Source organism: Marmota flaviventris, chromosome 3, assembly GCF_047511675.1.
Source record: "Marmota flaviventris isolate mMarFla1 chromosome 3, mMarFla1.hap1, whole genome shotgun sequence".
In the NCBI taxonomy this organism is placed as follows: domain Eukaryota; kingdom Metazoa; phylum Chordata; class Mammalia; order Rodentia; family Sciuridae; genus Marmota; species Marmota flaviventris.
The window spans coordinates 11477521-11493673 of record NC_092500.1 but is presented as its reverse complement, the minus strand read 5'-3'; the positions used below and the strand labels follow the sequence as shown (position 1 = coordinate 11493673).

The window sequence follows — 16153 nt, the reverse complement described above, 5'->3', positions numbered from 1 at the left end:
CACAAGTTTGAGGCCCACCTGGGCAACTTAGCCAGACCCTGACTCAAAAAATAAGCAGCAGCTGGGTATGGGGGTGCACGCCTGTGATCCCAGTGACTTGGGAGGCTGAGGCAGGAGGATCACAAATTCCAGGCCAGCCTCAGGAACTCAGCAGGACCCTGACTTTAAATAAAAAATTAAAAGGGCTGGGGATGTGGCTCAGTGGTAAAGCGCCTCTGGGTTCAATTCCTAGTACCAAAAAACACAAATAAATAGAGCTGACAGAGCACCCCGGGTTCAATCACCAATATCACAAAAAACAAACCAGCCAACCAAAAAGCCTGGCTGGCTAGTAAATATTTTTAAATAGTATATATACTTTTAAAGACAGTCTTCAGCAAAACAGTAAAAAAGATGACAGGAATGAAGGAACGAGACACCTCACCTCACAGGGAGGGAGCATCGTGGTCTACCAAGTGCTGAAATCCTCCAAGGGTGTTTTATTATTAAAGCAATGACGCCAGGTCACCCTGTGCGGTGGCAAAAACAGCTTGGGTTAGGGTTCACTTCGTTGTTCTTGCTTGGGTGCACATTTAAGGGGACGGGGTCACTGAGGAGACACCATGACAAACCTCAACCCAAGAGGCCTGGCACCCACACAAAGCCAAACTGCAAGCAGGGGAGGGGTGTGAGGGGCTGAGTAAAGCCTAAAACACCCAGGGCCAAGGACAGTGCCATCCCCAGGTCCCAGGCCCCTTCGTCCCCCCTGCAGCAGGCATCCCCAAGTCTTTGGCTCTTTCCCAAACCCAGCTCCTCTCCTGCTAAGACAGCAGCACACTTCAGGTCAGACCGACTGGGTCTGAGCTGGGCTGGGGAAGAGAGGGAAGCACTGCACCTGGCAAGGAAGCGACCCGGAACCGGAAAGAACACAAGGCCAACCAGCCCCTCCACCCCAGCAACCAGCCCAGGGCCAGCAACCTCTCCCCGCTGCCCAGCCCCCCTCACAACAAGCATATATTGGCTCAAAAGCAGCCACTAGGATTCTGAAACTTCCTCTTTACAACAAAATTAAACTGTTGCAATTTACTGCTACAATCCTTGGATCCTGCCAGGGAGGAGAGCCACAGCAGAGCCCAAGGTGCCTGCTGTGGCATCTGGGCACTTCAGAGACCTCCACCTCCATCCTCACCCCCCACGGCCTCCTACCCACTTTCTCTGCCAGGGCCTCCCAGGGGGCTGCCCCCCCCCACCTCCCCCTAGGGGGCTTTCTGGCCCAGGCCTTGTTGCCACCAGCACACACACCAGGCGGGCAGCGGCAGGTGGAAGATCTTCTCCAAGGAGCTCTAGAAAGACTGCCCAGCTCTGGAGTCCACATGGCTAAGCTTTCTCACCACTAATGACAAAGTGGTTTTACGTGTTTTCCATCAACTGGATTTGGGCACCCAGAAAGCCACCTCGTCCTCTGACCCATCTCACACCACCTCGTCCTCTGACCCATCTCACACCACAACACCAGAGGGAAGCACTTGCTATTCCCAGGTCTAGACCCAAGCCCACCAAGAGCACAACCAGGACCTCTCAGGCACCTGTGGCCTGGCCTGGCCCGCAGAAAGCTACATGGATGCTCAGGAGGTATTTGCTGAATGAATGAATTTCCAAGAGTCAATAAAACCCATGGAACTTTCTGGCAATGTAAATAATGATTCTTCCCCTCAGTGGACCATAACATGGCGTTAAAATATTCATTGTGGAGACTGCTGCCACATAGGAAACTTCATATTCTAGCCCATAAGTGAGAACACACAGTATCCATTCTGCTTACAATTATGCAAAATACGTGTGTGTGGACAGGAAACCCAGAGAGACGCAAGAGTGGCCGGGGTGAGGGGGAAACGCGCTTCCTGCCAGCTCCGTTGCTATAACCCTCACCCTACTCCTTACTTGTCTTGAAAAGGAAACTGATCCAATAACAATGATGCCTCTCAATATTCTGTGAAAAAAATCTCACCCCAAGTCCTTTGGGAATGATTCGCACCACAGCCAGAGGGCACAGGCAGAATTCCCAGCATTAATCCATTGGAGATTAATGACCTGGGAGTGGAGGCCTGCACTCCCACTTCCCAGGAAATGGCGCAAGGAAGCCTGGCTTAATGGGCTACCCCGGCCTGTGAGGGAGCTGGGCCCAGGAGCTCCCAGAGAAAAACCTTTTACCAGCCCAGGTGACTCACAAGGCTTTGGGCACCCTGAATCACCCCTGAACAGAACTTCGATGGCGTCTGAGTGACTGAACAAGGTCCCAGCCCTGAGCCCTGGACAAGCCCTGCCCTGTCCACACCTTGCAATCGATCAGTTCAGACGCAGCCTCCTCCAGGCAGCCCTCTCAGCCTCCCCAGGCTCCCGGCACCTGTACCTGCTAGAAGACATCAGCTCCCAGAAACGAGGCTCCACGTCTCCCTCCCCTGGCACCCCAGCACCTGGCCCAGTGCCTGGCACACAGGGAGAGCCGAGTATGGCCACCGAAGGACAAAGGGTGGGACAGGCGGACACATGAAAGCAAGAACGCAAGTTTGCAGATGCCGAGAGGAGCCCACCAGGAGAAGGTGGCAGGCCTCAGGCCCCTGGCCTGGCCGTACCTGGGGCCCAGCCAAAGTAGGCAGGCGCAGCAGGAATCCTTCAGGCCTGGATTCACGCCAGCAGCCCTTCTCTTCACCTGCCTTCCCTGAGGGCCAGCCACACTCACTTGAAATAGTCGCTTGGAGTTAAAGGTGAAGCTGGTAGCCAAGGCAACACGGCGACCCCATTGAGTGGGCAGCTCAGCATGGAACTCGAGGCCCCATTCCACCTGGGGCCAGAGCTCCGTGCCTCTGACAACCTCTGGGCCAACTGGCAAGGGGGGAGGCACATGCCCCTCATGGGTGCCCACCCGCAGGGCAAGGGCATCTATGGGGCCACTCCTCCAGCTACAATCACAGCACCAGAGTCTGACCCCTGCTTGATGACCTCATCTGGCAAAATGGGATGATTTCCTACCTCATGGGAACAAGGGGAGAACTCAGTGAATCAAACCACACAAAAGTATGAGCCGGGCACACACAGGAGCCCCACAAACTTAACCATGACGATTATCAACAAAGCTGGGGCCACAGCTCTGCCCACCCCTGTCCCTTCCTCCCTTGCCCCCTCCCACATCTTCCCTCTTCCTCGTGGGCAACTCCAGCCTCCAGAAACCTGGCTTAAGATGCTAGAAAGTCCCTGACCACTCAGACACCCCGGGCCCGCCTGCTGTCAAGTCCCCACGTCCTGACTCCCTATCAGAAGGAAAGGTTCCTTGGGGCCAGGGAATTCTTTCAGCCTTCCAACTCTGGTGAAGCCACACCAAAGCCAGCACAGTGCAGGACACACAGCAAGACCTCGAGGAGTCCCTGTCAACTGATGGCAAAGAAACTGGAGGGCCATTCCCTTACATTCAATAGTGGGCTCTTAAATATTAGAAACCAGGGCTGGGGACGCAGCCCAGTGGCAGGGCATGTGCTTATTGGCAGGCTCAGGCTGGGTTCAATCCCCAACACCAGTCGGGGAAAGGAGGAAGAGAAGGAGGAAGAAAAACAATTCAAACTTTGAAACACCCCCCACCACCACCTTTCTTACCCCAGGGATTCCCAAGGGCGTCCCCAGCCCCACTGGGAGACATCATTACAAGGCACGCCTGAGTCTTTGGCTGCCTGGACCTCTCTGTCCCCCAGCCCCAGCCCACACCTGAAGCAAAGGCATCAGGGAGACTCCAGTCCCATTCACGAAATAAGGACTGGAGGCTGACTGTGCCAGGCACGAGGCTGCGGCCTGGGGACAGCGATAAAAGGGACCTGCTTTGACCTCCAGCTCCTCACAGCCCAGTGAGCTCTAAACAGCTCCCTCCTCCTGCCCAGGGGACGAAGTCACCCAAACTTCCAAAGCCTCTGCTCTTTGTGTGTATCAGACAGGAAGCTGCCCTCTGCAGCCCAGTGACTTCACGTAAAACACAGGAAGCAGTGGCTTCTGCGCAAGGACCACTCCAAATAAAGGTGCCTCCACGGCTTTGAGACCGATTATTTATTCATCTATTTCCTTTAATGCTCTGGCCAGCTCAGAGCGGCCTGACCAGCGTGTGGCATCAGGCTAGGAGCAAGCTGCTGGCCTGGGAAGCCCCGGCACCAAGGCCACGCGGTGCCTGCCGCCTGCTGGCAGCCTGGGACACCTTGTGGGACAAACTTAAAATCTCTAAAACTCAAACATATATTTCCTACCACCCGAGGATAAATGCTGCTGTCCATAATACAACACGGAAGAGGAGGAGGACGAGGACAAGGACGTTTCACACAGATTCACAGTCCTCAGAGGCAGGCAGCTTGTGCTGGGGAGGCGGAAGCTCACAGGGAGGCAGAGCCTGGGGGGGTCCGGGTCTGCCTGCCCCCAAGCCCTTGCTCTGCTCCCTGTACCACGGGTTCTAGGTTGAGAATCCATCACCAGAGACGTTAAGTGAGTTAAAGTTACTGGAAGCCCCGAAGGACGGGCCTGGTGAAAGGACAGTGGGAGCCATGTGGCTTTCTGAATGGCCCACCCCTGCCTGGCACCACCCCATGCGAGCGACTGACTTTTCTGAGCTGTGGGAACTTCCAGCCCAAGGGCCCCACCCACCTGGAAGAAGTTCAGAGAAACCCAAATCCCTCTCCCATTCTTTAACCTTGTCCCGCAAAGGAAAAGATTGGGGCGTGGAAGAGGACCTGGGTGGAAAGACCCAGGAGCGAGCGCGTGTTGCTAGCTAAACCACACGGAGCAGAGGGGATGGAGCCGCTTAAAAACTTTGAAAGGCAGCCTCTGAGAGCGAGAGAACTGGGGCTGTGTGAAACCAGGAGCCTTGGCAAGCCACTCCTTCTTTAAGTGGGAAAAAAAAAATTTTTGATTAGCCAGGGACGGAGGTACACGCCTATAAACCCAGCGACTCAGGAGGCTAAAGCAGGAGAACTTAAGTTCAAGCCCAGCCTTGACAGATGAGCGGGACCCTGTCTCAAAAAAAAAAATAAAAAGGGTGGGGCAAGTAGCTCAGTGGTACAGCCCCCTGAGTTCAACCCCCAGAACCAAACCAGCAAACAAAGAAGAACTGAAGTTAAGATGAAAGAAGGAAGAAAACCTAAGGCCCAAGTTTCCAACATGTAAATGTCCCTTTGGTCAGTGACAACCTTCTACAAGAAAGAAATCAGCTACAGCTCCCCACACTGGAGGGCGGTCATCGCAAGGGCCCACGGGGCAAGAGGGGCCCCCCCTAGAAGGCCCCCTTTCTCCTCTGCCATAAGGACCCGGAGGTCCCGGGGAAAGGCGGCTGCAAAAAGTGACTTCAGGGTGGGGCAAGACCAGCTACCTTCAAACCTCTCCACAGGCCTGGGCCCAACCTGCCTGGGCAGGAAGTCACACCCTTCAGTGGTGACTTCCTTCCCAGGTCCTGTGAGGCTCCCTGCAGCCACAGCAGGAGGGATGGAGAGGAAGACAGCTGCAGGAGAATCCTCAGTCTGAGGCAGCCAGGGCCCTGCTCGGGCCACCTGCCTGGGCACTGACTCACCCAGGCTTGAAGGGGGCAAAACAGGGCCCAATTCCAGCACAGCCAGCCTCAGTTCCTTTTTAAAGACTCGCATCAGACCCAGGCGGCAGCTCCCCCTGTGCCCTACAAGGGGCAGGTAGGGGCACTGGGGGCAGATCCATGCCACAGGGCATCCCCCTCACAAACCACCTGCCCATGTGGAGGCAGGGCCATGTGAGAGCCAGGCTCATCGTGTACTGAGTGACTCAGCCACTCCTCACGCTGCCTTGCAGGGCCCAGGCCTGCTCAGGACTCTGGTGGGGTCTTCCACAGCCTCCCCTAGGGAAAGGAGCCCACCAAGCTGCGGGCAGCATCTCCAACACCCACTATCAAAAACTGAGGCAGGCCTTCCTTGAGCAGGGGGTCAGGGTCCTCCCACTCACAATGCCCCTTGATCACATTTTCTCAAGAAGGTGGGCTTTCCCAGTGTTGTTAATGCAGAAAAACCACAGGCCAGATGTCTGGGAGACAACTGAGCTGGAAGAGAAAGGGGCTCTATATAGTGAGGCAATGACCTCAAGTTAAAAAAGAGGAAGACCAGGGGGCACGGTGGTGCACACCTGCAACCCCAGCAACTTGGGAGGCTGAGGCAGAAGGATCTCCAGTTTGAGGTCAGTCTCAGCTACCTAGGGAGACCCTGTTTCAAAAGACTGGGGGTGTACCTCAGTGGTAAAGCACCCTGGATTCCATCCCCAGTACCAAAAAAATTAATTAAAAAAAAAATAGAGAAGAGGACCCAAGTGAAGGTCTGATTTAGCCTTCTGGTTTGGTGGGCTTTCTGGGACAGAAGGACACAGCTAGGCAATCTGGGGGAACCCTGGTATCCCAAAATACTTTCCAGAAGCACATGTGGGCTTCCTTTTTTCATACAACAAAGAAAACTAATCATTTACCAATTCCCAGAACATGAGGGAGTAGATCAGTTAATGGCCTAAGAGGTCACTGTAGCGAAAATGTGAACTGTTGAGAATACAACAGAACCGGGCTGGGGATACAGCTCAGTTGGTAGAGTTGGTAGAGTGCTTGCCTCTCATGCACAAGGCCCAGCACCACAAAAAAAAAAGAGAGAGAGAGAGAAAGAGAATACAACAGGGGCTGGGGTTGTGGCTCAGAGGTAGAGCGCTTGCCTAGCATGCATGAGGCACTGGGTTCTATCTCCAGCACCACATAAAATAAAGATACACACACACACACACATAAGAATACAACAGAACCAAACAGTTTTCAAGCACTTCTAAGACCCTCTGTCCTTCCCTGCAAGTGGTCAGCACTGAATATGAAATTTACAACCTAGGGCAATGCAGCTTAAAGATGAGACTGGTCAACCAGCCCGGTGTGTGTGTGTGTGTGTGTGTGTGTGTGGTGCTGGGGATCGAACCCATGAACTTGTACATGTGAGGCAAGCACTCTACCAACTGAGTTACATCCCCAGCCCCCCGCCTTGTTATTTTTTTAAATACATTTATTTTTATTTATTTTTTTATGCGGTGATATTGAACCCAGGGCCTCAGGCATGCAAGGCAAGCACTCTACTGCTGAGCTACAACCCCAGCACCCACCCCCCTTATTTTTATAGTTAAGAAAAATAAGAAATATTTCAACTTTTAACTCTTTAAGAGTAATTCATACACAGTAGTATTCTGTGAAAAGGAACTCTTACTCTCAGTTCTCTGGCCTGGGACTTTACAAGGGACAGCCATTACTACCAGGGTCTCAGTATCTTTTGAGAAATAGCCCATGCATAGGAGCAGAGGTGATATGCCAGGTTTTACATAAAAGGGAGCACTGAGGGGCTGGGGATGTGGCTCAAGCGGTAGCGCGCTCGCCTGGCATGCGTGCAGCCCGGGTTTGATCCTCAGCACCACATACAAACAAAGATGTTGTGTCCGCCGAAAACTAAAAAAATAAATATTAAAATTCTCTCTCTCTCTTTAAAAGAAAAAAAAAAAAAAAGGAGCGCTTGTGCCCATGACTTTGCATTTAGTTTTCTTTTACAACCTATCTTGGAGAGCATGTCCTCTCTAGTACACTTAGATCAGCCTCATCTTTTTAAGGACTACAAGGATTTTCAATGCACAGCTGTACCAGGATGAACTTCAACTTTGAAATGGACAGTTAGCTTGTTTCCTGTCTTTTTCTCTGACAATGAATGCTATAATGAATATTCTCAGACATTTCCTTTTGCTTGTTCAAGTTTATCTGTGGGATAAATTCCTAGAAGGCAGTTAGAGGGACTATGCTTTGACAGACATCGCCAAACTACCTTTTAAAAAAAGTAGTTGTAGCCAAGCATGATGGCGCACACCTGTAATCCCAGTGGCTGGGGAGGCTAAGGCAGGAGGCTCATGAGGTTCAAAGCCAGCCTCAGCAAAAGCAAGGTGCTAATAAGCAACTCAGTGAGACCCTGTCTCTAAATAAAATACAAAATAGGGCTGAGGTTGTGGCTCAGTGGTAGAGCACTTGCCTGGCATGTGTGAGGCACTGGGTTTGATCCTCACTACTACATTACATACATACATAAATAAATAAGTTTAAAAAAAAATAGGGCTGAGGATGTGACTCAGTAATTGAGTGCCCCCGAGTTCAATCCCCTGTACCCCTCCACCAAAAAAAAAAAAAAATAGTTGTACAAGATACACTCCCACCAACAAGGTACAAGAGTGCCTCGGAAACAGCAGCACTTTGGAGGAATTTAAATTAGTCATCTCTTTAGTTTCCCAGTCATTCCTATGCATAACTGATAGACACATAAATTGATAAATCTTTTTAGGGAATATGGCATTTTCTATCAAAATCAAACATACTCTCAAGCAGAGTCAGAGCTGGGAGCTGCGTCCCCAGATATACAAGACCAGTGCTCTTCACACAAAACCCGCCATCACCTAGACCTCCGGAAATGGTTTTAGAACCAAGACTGGAGTCAGTCTGTGCATCTTCTGCTCAGGCCAGAGCCATTTAACAAGGTTACCCAGCACAGCTCATCAAGTGCATCTCTGCAAAAGCATCAGCAGATGGGCCTCAGGACCACTGTGTCCACACCACTCGGGCCTCGTAGGCCACAAGCACTGCTCATGCGCACCTTTTTAGAAGTGAGAAGAACCCTGAGCTCAGAGCTTGGGAAACAAAGCACCCCCACTCTCACCCAACAACCCTAGGGTATACAGGCTTAAAAAAAGAAAAAATGCACACATGTGTGTATAATATACATATTTTTAAATTTATACAGCCACTGTTTATTAGGCACTTTATGTACCTTATTCCTTCCAGTTCTCCTAACTGATCCTATAGGATAGGCTTGAGTCTCCCATTACACATGAGGAAACTGAGGTTCCAGGAGATTATCTCTCTTGCCCAAGGTCACAAAGCTAGTAAGATAAGGTGAGGATCTGAACTCCATCTACCTCCAACTCCATGTTCTTCCCATGACCCCACTGTTCCCAGGTCTAAGAACAGGATTCTGTAAACCACAGGGCACCACTGCCCAGAGCGGCAGCCAAGGCTCCATCTACTGTCACCCAAGACTGTGAGCTCAGGGGCTCAGCACACCAAGGGTTAAGGTGAGAAGCAGTGACTCTCTGGGGCTGCACAAAGGAAAAATGCACTTCCTGCCCCCACGGGCAGAGATGCTGTTTTATGCTCAGTAAATTAGGACGTTTGTTTAATTAAGAGGACACACAGATTTTGTTATTCTAAATATTTTTGGAACATGATGCTGGGGAGGAAGCTGTCAAGGCAGGGTTGTTGTTTTTTTTTTTTTCTCCCTCCCCCCTTTGCTTTAGGTTTTTCTCCCCCTCCAAGAAAAGGGTAGGGCCAGGCTCAGAAGAAAACAACTGCCAACCCCTCCTCTCCTTTTGAAATAAAGATGTCAAGCTGGTAAGGCTGTCTTAAGTACTTTATTGAAGGATTAGCTAGAAGAGGAAGTGAAGAAAGCCCAGCCAGCCTGGTTTCTAGCAATACCCTACCAGTCCACACAACAATGCTGCATTTTTTGAGTGTGTTTTTCTTCTTTTAAAGAGCTAACAGATCCTTGTTTTGTTTTTTCTGGAGCAAGAGCAGGGAAAGGCAGGCTGTGATTAACATGCGTCCTTCATCCTTCAAGAGAGAAGTTGTCCCATCTCCAACCCCTTAGGTTAAAAAGTTTAAAAATAAAAAACATGAAGGCCAGGGACCCAGCCCTCTCTTTCCCCTACCCTCCTGTGCCCTTCAGACCAGGGGCCCCACAGAATGCGCCTCTCAGGCTGCCCTTCCCCCAGGACTGGGTAACCTGCCAATGCTGGCTAGCAGGGCACCTGGCTCTGCCCACCTGCGCTGCCGGGACTTGCTGAGTGTGAAGAACAAGGCTCTTCGGTGTCACCCCACAGCCATCTGGGGGCACACTGGCTCTCGAATTACACTGAGCAATCTCTTGACGTTTTTTTAATTACCCCCCAATTATCCACTAAATGACTCCTCACTTTCCAACACCACACGCATGCCTCAGTTTGCCAAAACTGCAATGTGCTCTTCCTCGTGGAGGCCTCCAGACAGTGCTGGCCCCTCTTGCTGGCCTCGAAATTCCTCGAGTCCTTTGTCTGTGGCATGCTTGGGACACACATCACAGGCTGCCTTTGTATTTCAGGCACTCTGCCCCGGTTTCTCCTTGAAGACTGTAAACTTCCGGGGCGGGGGGGGGGGGGGGGGGGGAGGGGAATCAGAGGCCTCCTCCGGGAGGACTCCGGGATCTCACAAGGTAAGTTGGCTCCCTTCTCCCAGTCCTATGACTCACCCTACCTTTCTGGGGTCCCTGTCATCTCCACCTCACATTAGAGTCATCTACAGATTTGTCTCAACTCTCCCCTAAAGTGCCCGTGGGCAGGGGCCAGGTCTTACTCAACCTCGCCCCCACCCCCACATACACACCACCTGGCAAAGTCCCTGGCACAGAGAAGTCAGTTAAATATTTGCTCAATTACACATCTGCATACCCTCCCCCACCCACGGCAGCCTTGTATCTAAATTGACTAATATTAATTGAGCGATTGTCTAAACAGGCCTTCAAGAAACCTCCCTCCTTACCAAAAAGCACCAGGTGAGGTTATCAGGCCGATTCAGCCGAGTCAAAAGTGGCCACAATGTTGCACTGCCTGAGAGGCTCTCACTCTTCCCCCTCAACAGTTACTCAACAGTTACTTTGAAATCCTGTTAAACCCAGAAAAGGGCGCAGTGAACCAAGAAGTGGCAGGGCCTCTCAATTGCCCAGCGGAGGGAGCCGCCCGTCTCCAAGACCTGGGACTTCCCAGGAACCTTCTCCACACCGCTGGGTGGGGCCGCAGGCAGCAGCCCCGGCACTCACCCTGCCCCCAACTTGTCCCGGAGGGTAGGTACAGGCTCCGTTTCAGTTTGAAACTGAGGGCCCCCGGGGAGGGATGAGAGAGCTGCACTCCTGCTTTGGGCGGGGCTCGGGACAGGATGGGGTAAGGACCCCTGCGCGCGGAAGTGGGGGTTGTATAAAACCCCGCAAATGGCCCAAACAGGAAAGATGCAATAACCCGGGCTGGGTCCTAAGGCATGGCCAGCTTCTCCACCCCCCTGCCGCCGGGCGGGGCAGCCACGGGCGCGGTGGAATCAGGTGCACGCCTGGGCGGCCCCGACGGCAGCCGGCATTCCTGGGCCTCTTTCCCCGGGCCACAAAAGTGAAAAGTGGAAGAGCGGAAGGGGTCCTTCCTGCCCGCAACCTGGGCGCCCACCGGTTCGCCCCTTCCCATGCACCCCACGCACCTCTCCCCGCCCCCGCCTCCGCCCGCCGAGGGCAGCCGGGCGAATGAGGAAGTCAGCGGCGAGGGCGGAAACCGAGCCGGGCGCAAGTCTGCGGCAGGATGGTCCGATTCTGACTCAGGAGGACGCCCTGACAGCTGCCAAGCGGTCGCCGCCTGCCCGTTACCTCCGTTTCCAAAACCCCCGAAACTTCCAAAAGAACCGCTGCCCGGAGCCCCCGACCTCATCCCAGTTCTCCTGGTCCCGGGGACAGCGGCTCCCTGGAAGGGGTTAAAAAGTTTGCCTAACTTGGGCCCTCCGCAAGGCGAGGGCGGCGCGTGCCCCGGCGGCAGGAGGAGGTCGGGCTCCCGGTGCCCGGTGCCCGGTCCCCGGAATGCGCCGAGGCGCGAGAGCTGGGGTGGTGTCAGGGAGCGCCAGGCCCCAAGCCGTCCGGTGTTCCCCGGGGGTTCGCTTCCAGCGGCGCCCTCCCCGAGGGCCCGCGCGGGGTCCCGGGGCCCCTCCCGCGAGGATGCGGTGCCCGGCGGTGGCCGCTGGCGTTCGCGCCCGCCCGCGCCGATGCCCGGCCGCGCAGAAGCTAAGAACCACACGTCGGCCAGCCGACCCTAGACGCCGCGCGGTCGTCGCCGCCCCCGCTCGGCCGGCCGGCTGCCCGGGGCGGGACCTGCCGGTGGGGCTGGCTCACCTGAACCTGGATGTGTCCCGGGGAACAGGCGCTGCTTCTGCCGAGAGGGCTTTTTCGAGCGCTGGGGCGACGGCGGGGTGGGGCGAGCGCGCGAGGCGGGAGCAGCAGCAGGTCAGCCTCGCTCAGGCTCCAGTGCCCTGCCCAGGAACCGCGGTGATCTGCGCGCCTCACCGCACCCAGCTCGGCAGCTCGCCTCCTTCCCGCCCCGCCTTCTTAGAGGCGGGTCCCTTCCAGACGGGCGCCGCTCCGGGCGGAGCTCGGAGGGACGGCCCCGCCCGTGCCTAGCCTCACCCATTCCAGTCCTCGTGTGGACTTGACAGACAGACACCCGGGCCTGTAGGAAGGTGGTGGGCGGAGCCTCCGCGGCCAGGGGATGGGAATCATCTCCGCATCCGCCCTCACCTCCGCCGGCTCCACCTTCCTCCGCGCTTCCTAGGCGGGAGCCCCGCCTCCTAGGGGCGTCCAACGAACTGCCAGGTTCCAGGACGAGAATTGACACTGACGGGACCAATCAGGAGCCGACGGCTCCGGGCGCGTAGGACTCCGGGCGCGGGTTGTGGTGCATTCCCTGAACCCGGGAGAGGCACGGAAGGAGTAGACTGGGAAGGTCCGCGGCTCTGACACTCCGCCCTGCGAGCTGTTTTCCCTAAGTCCTGCCCTACCAGAAGAACAGACATTAAGTACCATATATGGGAAAAGTGGTATTTTTCATAATTATGATGGCTGTGGGGGCGGGCATTGCCTCAGCCCTGGATTCGGGGTGTGCGTCCTGAGTTCGGTTCTGGCCACTGTCTTCTGCTAGAGCCCGCACGCGGCGGTCTCCGGGCCTCCGAACCTTTCCTCTGGCTGTCCACGCTGCCTTGGAATGCCCACTAGGCTCCTCTGCATCTCCACGAGATCACCTCGTACCGGTCCTTTCAGATACTTGTTACAAAAAAGGTTGCCTTGGTTTGATTTTGTTTTGTTTTAGGTAGATAAATTGCACTTACTTATTTTGGTTACTGTTCTCACAAGAGGTTACTTTTTCATTAAAAAATGTTTACATTTATCTTTTGATTCACTGGAATTTGTTTTGGAGAGAGCAACAAATCTAAGAACTTTTGCAGTAATCACTCACTTTCTCCATGATTTCAGATACCACCTTCATTACCTGTTTGAACTCTTGTATATACTTGAATCTATTTCTGAATTGTATCCATTCATTTTCCTGTGTGATCCTGTGCCAATTCCTCGATGCTTCAACAGTGGTAGCTTTATAATACATTTTATGTCTACGAGGGCACATTTCTCATCATTACTCTTTCCTTTTGGAATGTTTTTGCTATTATGACTAAACTATTCTTCCAAAGGAACTTAAGAAAGAAAGAAAAAAAGTATGATCTAAAAACAAAAGAAAGATGAAAAAAAAAGAGTTTATATATATCAGAAGTTATCTTCTGAGTTGATAACAAAAATCCCCCAAACACTCTAAAATAAAAATGAAGGAAAACAGGAACAGGCAATTTTAAAATATAGGACTCTGGATGTAGCACAGTGGTAGAGCACTTGCCTAGAATTCATGAGGCCATGACCAAGAGAAAAAAAGAAAGAGAGAGAGAGACAGAGAAAAGAAAAGAAAGAAAGGTAAATTTTAAAAATGAAGTATAAATAGTTAATAATTACAAAAAATCAGTCACTAGAAATGCAAACAAAACTGCATGGGGCACCTTTTTTCACCTATCAAATTCAATAATAATAATAATAAAAGTAAAGTCTTGGCCAGATTTAGAGATACAGATGAGAAAGTATATTAATCAATTCCACCTGAAAAATCATCCTAAAAATATATATATATCAAGGTGTAAATCGGCACTATGGACCTGAAAGTGTTTTAAAAACTGCTAGCAGCTGCACTTACCACAGAGCATTGTTGACAATGGCCATTTCCATTTTCCTAGCTACCAGCTTTCGAGCACCACTTTCTCCAGGGAACTAAGGCCTCTGTTGGCCAGGCCCTGAATTTTCTTTTCCGGTCCATTAGCCTGTACTTTTCCTTTAACCAAGGAGGCCCTCTCATTTGCTACACAGCTAAAAACTCCATCCTCCAAGAACCTACACCCTTTCAAGTCTCTACTCCTGTAATATTTTGGAAAAACATTTCATCTGTTTTGTCTTACATATTAAAATAAGAGTATATTTGGTATAGAAAATACTAAAAGTAAAAATAATTAAAGTCCACATCATAACAACTATAACTAACCTTATTATTTGCTTCAAACCTTTATACACATGCACATAAAATAAAAGTGAGAGACCCACACATTCATGGTCATCACCCCACTTTTGCAAATGTCACTGCAAAAAGTGGGGAAAGGATGGTCTTTTTTTTTTCTTTAGGATGGTCTTTTTAATACATGGTTCTAGGTCAACTGCATATCCACATGGGGAGATCTAAGCCTTAACCCTCACTTCACACAGTTCACAAAAATAGTTTAGAATGTGTCAGAGACCCAAATGTGAAAAACAAACAATAAAACTTCTGGAAGGCAGCATGGGAAAATATTTTCATGAGTTTGAAGTAGGCAAAAATCTCTAAATTCTTGTTTTAAGAAAGTACAAGCCGGGTGTGGTAGCCCATGCCTGTAATCCCAGCAGCTCCGAAGGCTGAGAATCCAAAGCCAGCCTCAGCAAACACAAGGCTCTAAGCAACTCAGTGAGACCCTGTCTCTAAATAAAATACAAATAGGGCCGGGGTTGTGACTCAGGGATTGAGTGCTCCTGAGTTTAATCCCTGGTATCATAAATAAATAAATTAATTAATTAATAAGAAAGAAAAAGAAAAACTGCAGCTGGGCATGGTGGTGCACGCCTGTCTGTATCTCAGCGACTGGGAGGCTGAGGTAGGAGTATGGTGAGTTTAAAGCCAGCCTTAGCAATGTAGCAAAACCCTGTCTCAAAAAAACAAGGGATGAGGATATAGCTCAGTTGGTAGAGTGCTTGCCTTGCATACAGAAGACCATGGGTTCAATCCCCAGCACCACACAAAAAAAATAAAAATAAAAAGGGCTGGGGATGTGGTTCAGTAGTTAAGCGCCCCTGGGTTCAAAATCCCTGGTATTAGAAAGAAACAAAGAAAAAGTAGCCAGGAATGGTCGCACTCACCTGTAATCATAGCAGCTTGGGAGACTGAGGCAGAAGGATTGCAAATTCAAAGCCAGCCTCAGCAACTTAATGAGGCCCTAAGCAATTTAGCAAGACCCTGACTCTAAATAAATAAAATATTAAAAAAAAAAAAAAAAAAAAAAGGGCTGGAGGTGTTGCTCAGTGATTAGGCATCCCTGGATTTAATCCTTGGTACCAAAATAATAATAATAATAATAATAATACAAAATAGGGCTGGGGATGTGGACGTGACTCAATCAAGCACAAAAACATATAGCCCATGAAAGAAAATTATTAAATTGAAGCTCATTAAGATTATCTGTTTGCTAAAAGACACAATTAAGAGTAAAAAAAATCAAAATAAAAGCAGTTTAAGAAAAATAAATAAATAAAACCTCTGACTATAAGATGTTTATTAAAAAAAAAAGAATTTTAAAAAGAGTAAAAAAATCAGACCAGAGCCTGAGAGAAAATATTTACAATACTTAATGTCTAACAAAGGATGTGTACACAGAATTTATCAAGACCATCTATCTACATTGCTGGGGAGTGATATTGGCCAAGTTATAATATTGTGTATTGTGTGCATTAGCAAATCTGTAATGACAAATCCCATCAGTATGTACAACTATAACGCACAAAAAAAAAAAAAAAAAAAAATGTGGGAGGAAAAAGGAACATCTATTGTAAAAAAAAAGACCGCAGGGCTGGGGGAGTAGCTCCATGGTAGGGCCCTTGGCTCACATGTGAAAGGCCCTGGTTTAGATCCAGGCACCACACACATTCAAATGTTAACATGTAAGCATATGAAAAGGTGCTCAACATCATAAATTATCACAGAATGCAAGTGAAATCCATGATGACGTAGCAGTATTCCCCAGATGGCTGGCTAAAATTAAAATACCAAGTGTGAGCACAAAGAGGGAGTACTGGAGCTCTTATAAATTGCTTGTGGGAGTGGGAGTTTGTACGACCAATTTGAGAAA

General features: G+C 50.7%; 1 protein-coding gene across 1 annotated transcript in view; it reads right to left on the bottom strand.

Moving 5' to 3' along the window:
* Positions 1-12210, bottom strand: part of Myh9 (myosin heavy chain 9) — an 82864-nt gene extending 70654 nt beyond the window's left edge. The window contains exon 1 of the mRNA XM_027939193.3: positions 12027-12210. The gene's annotated coding sequence lies outside the window, so the exon portion shown is untranslated. The remainder of the gene's footprint in view (positions 1-12026) is intronic.
* Between the last annotated feature and the right edge of the window lie 3943 nt (positions 12211-16153).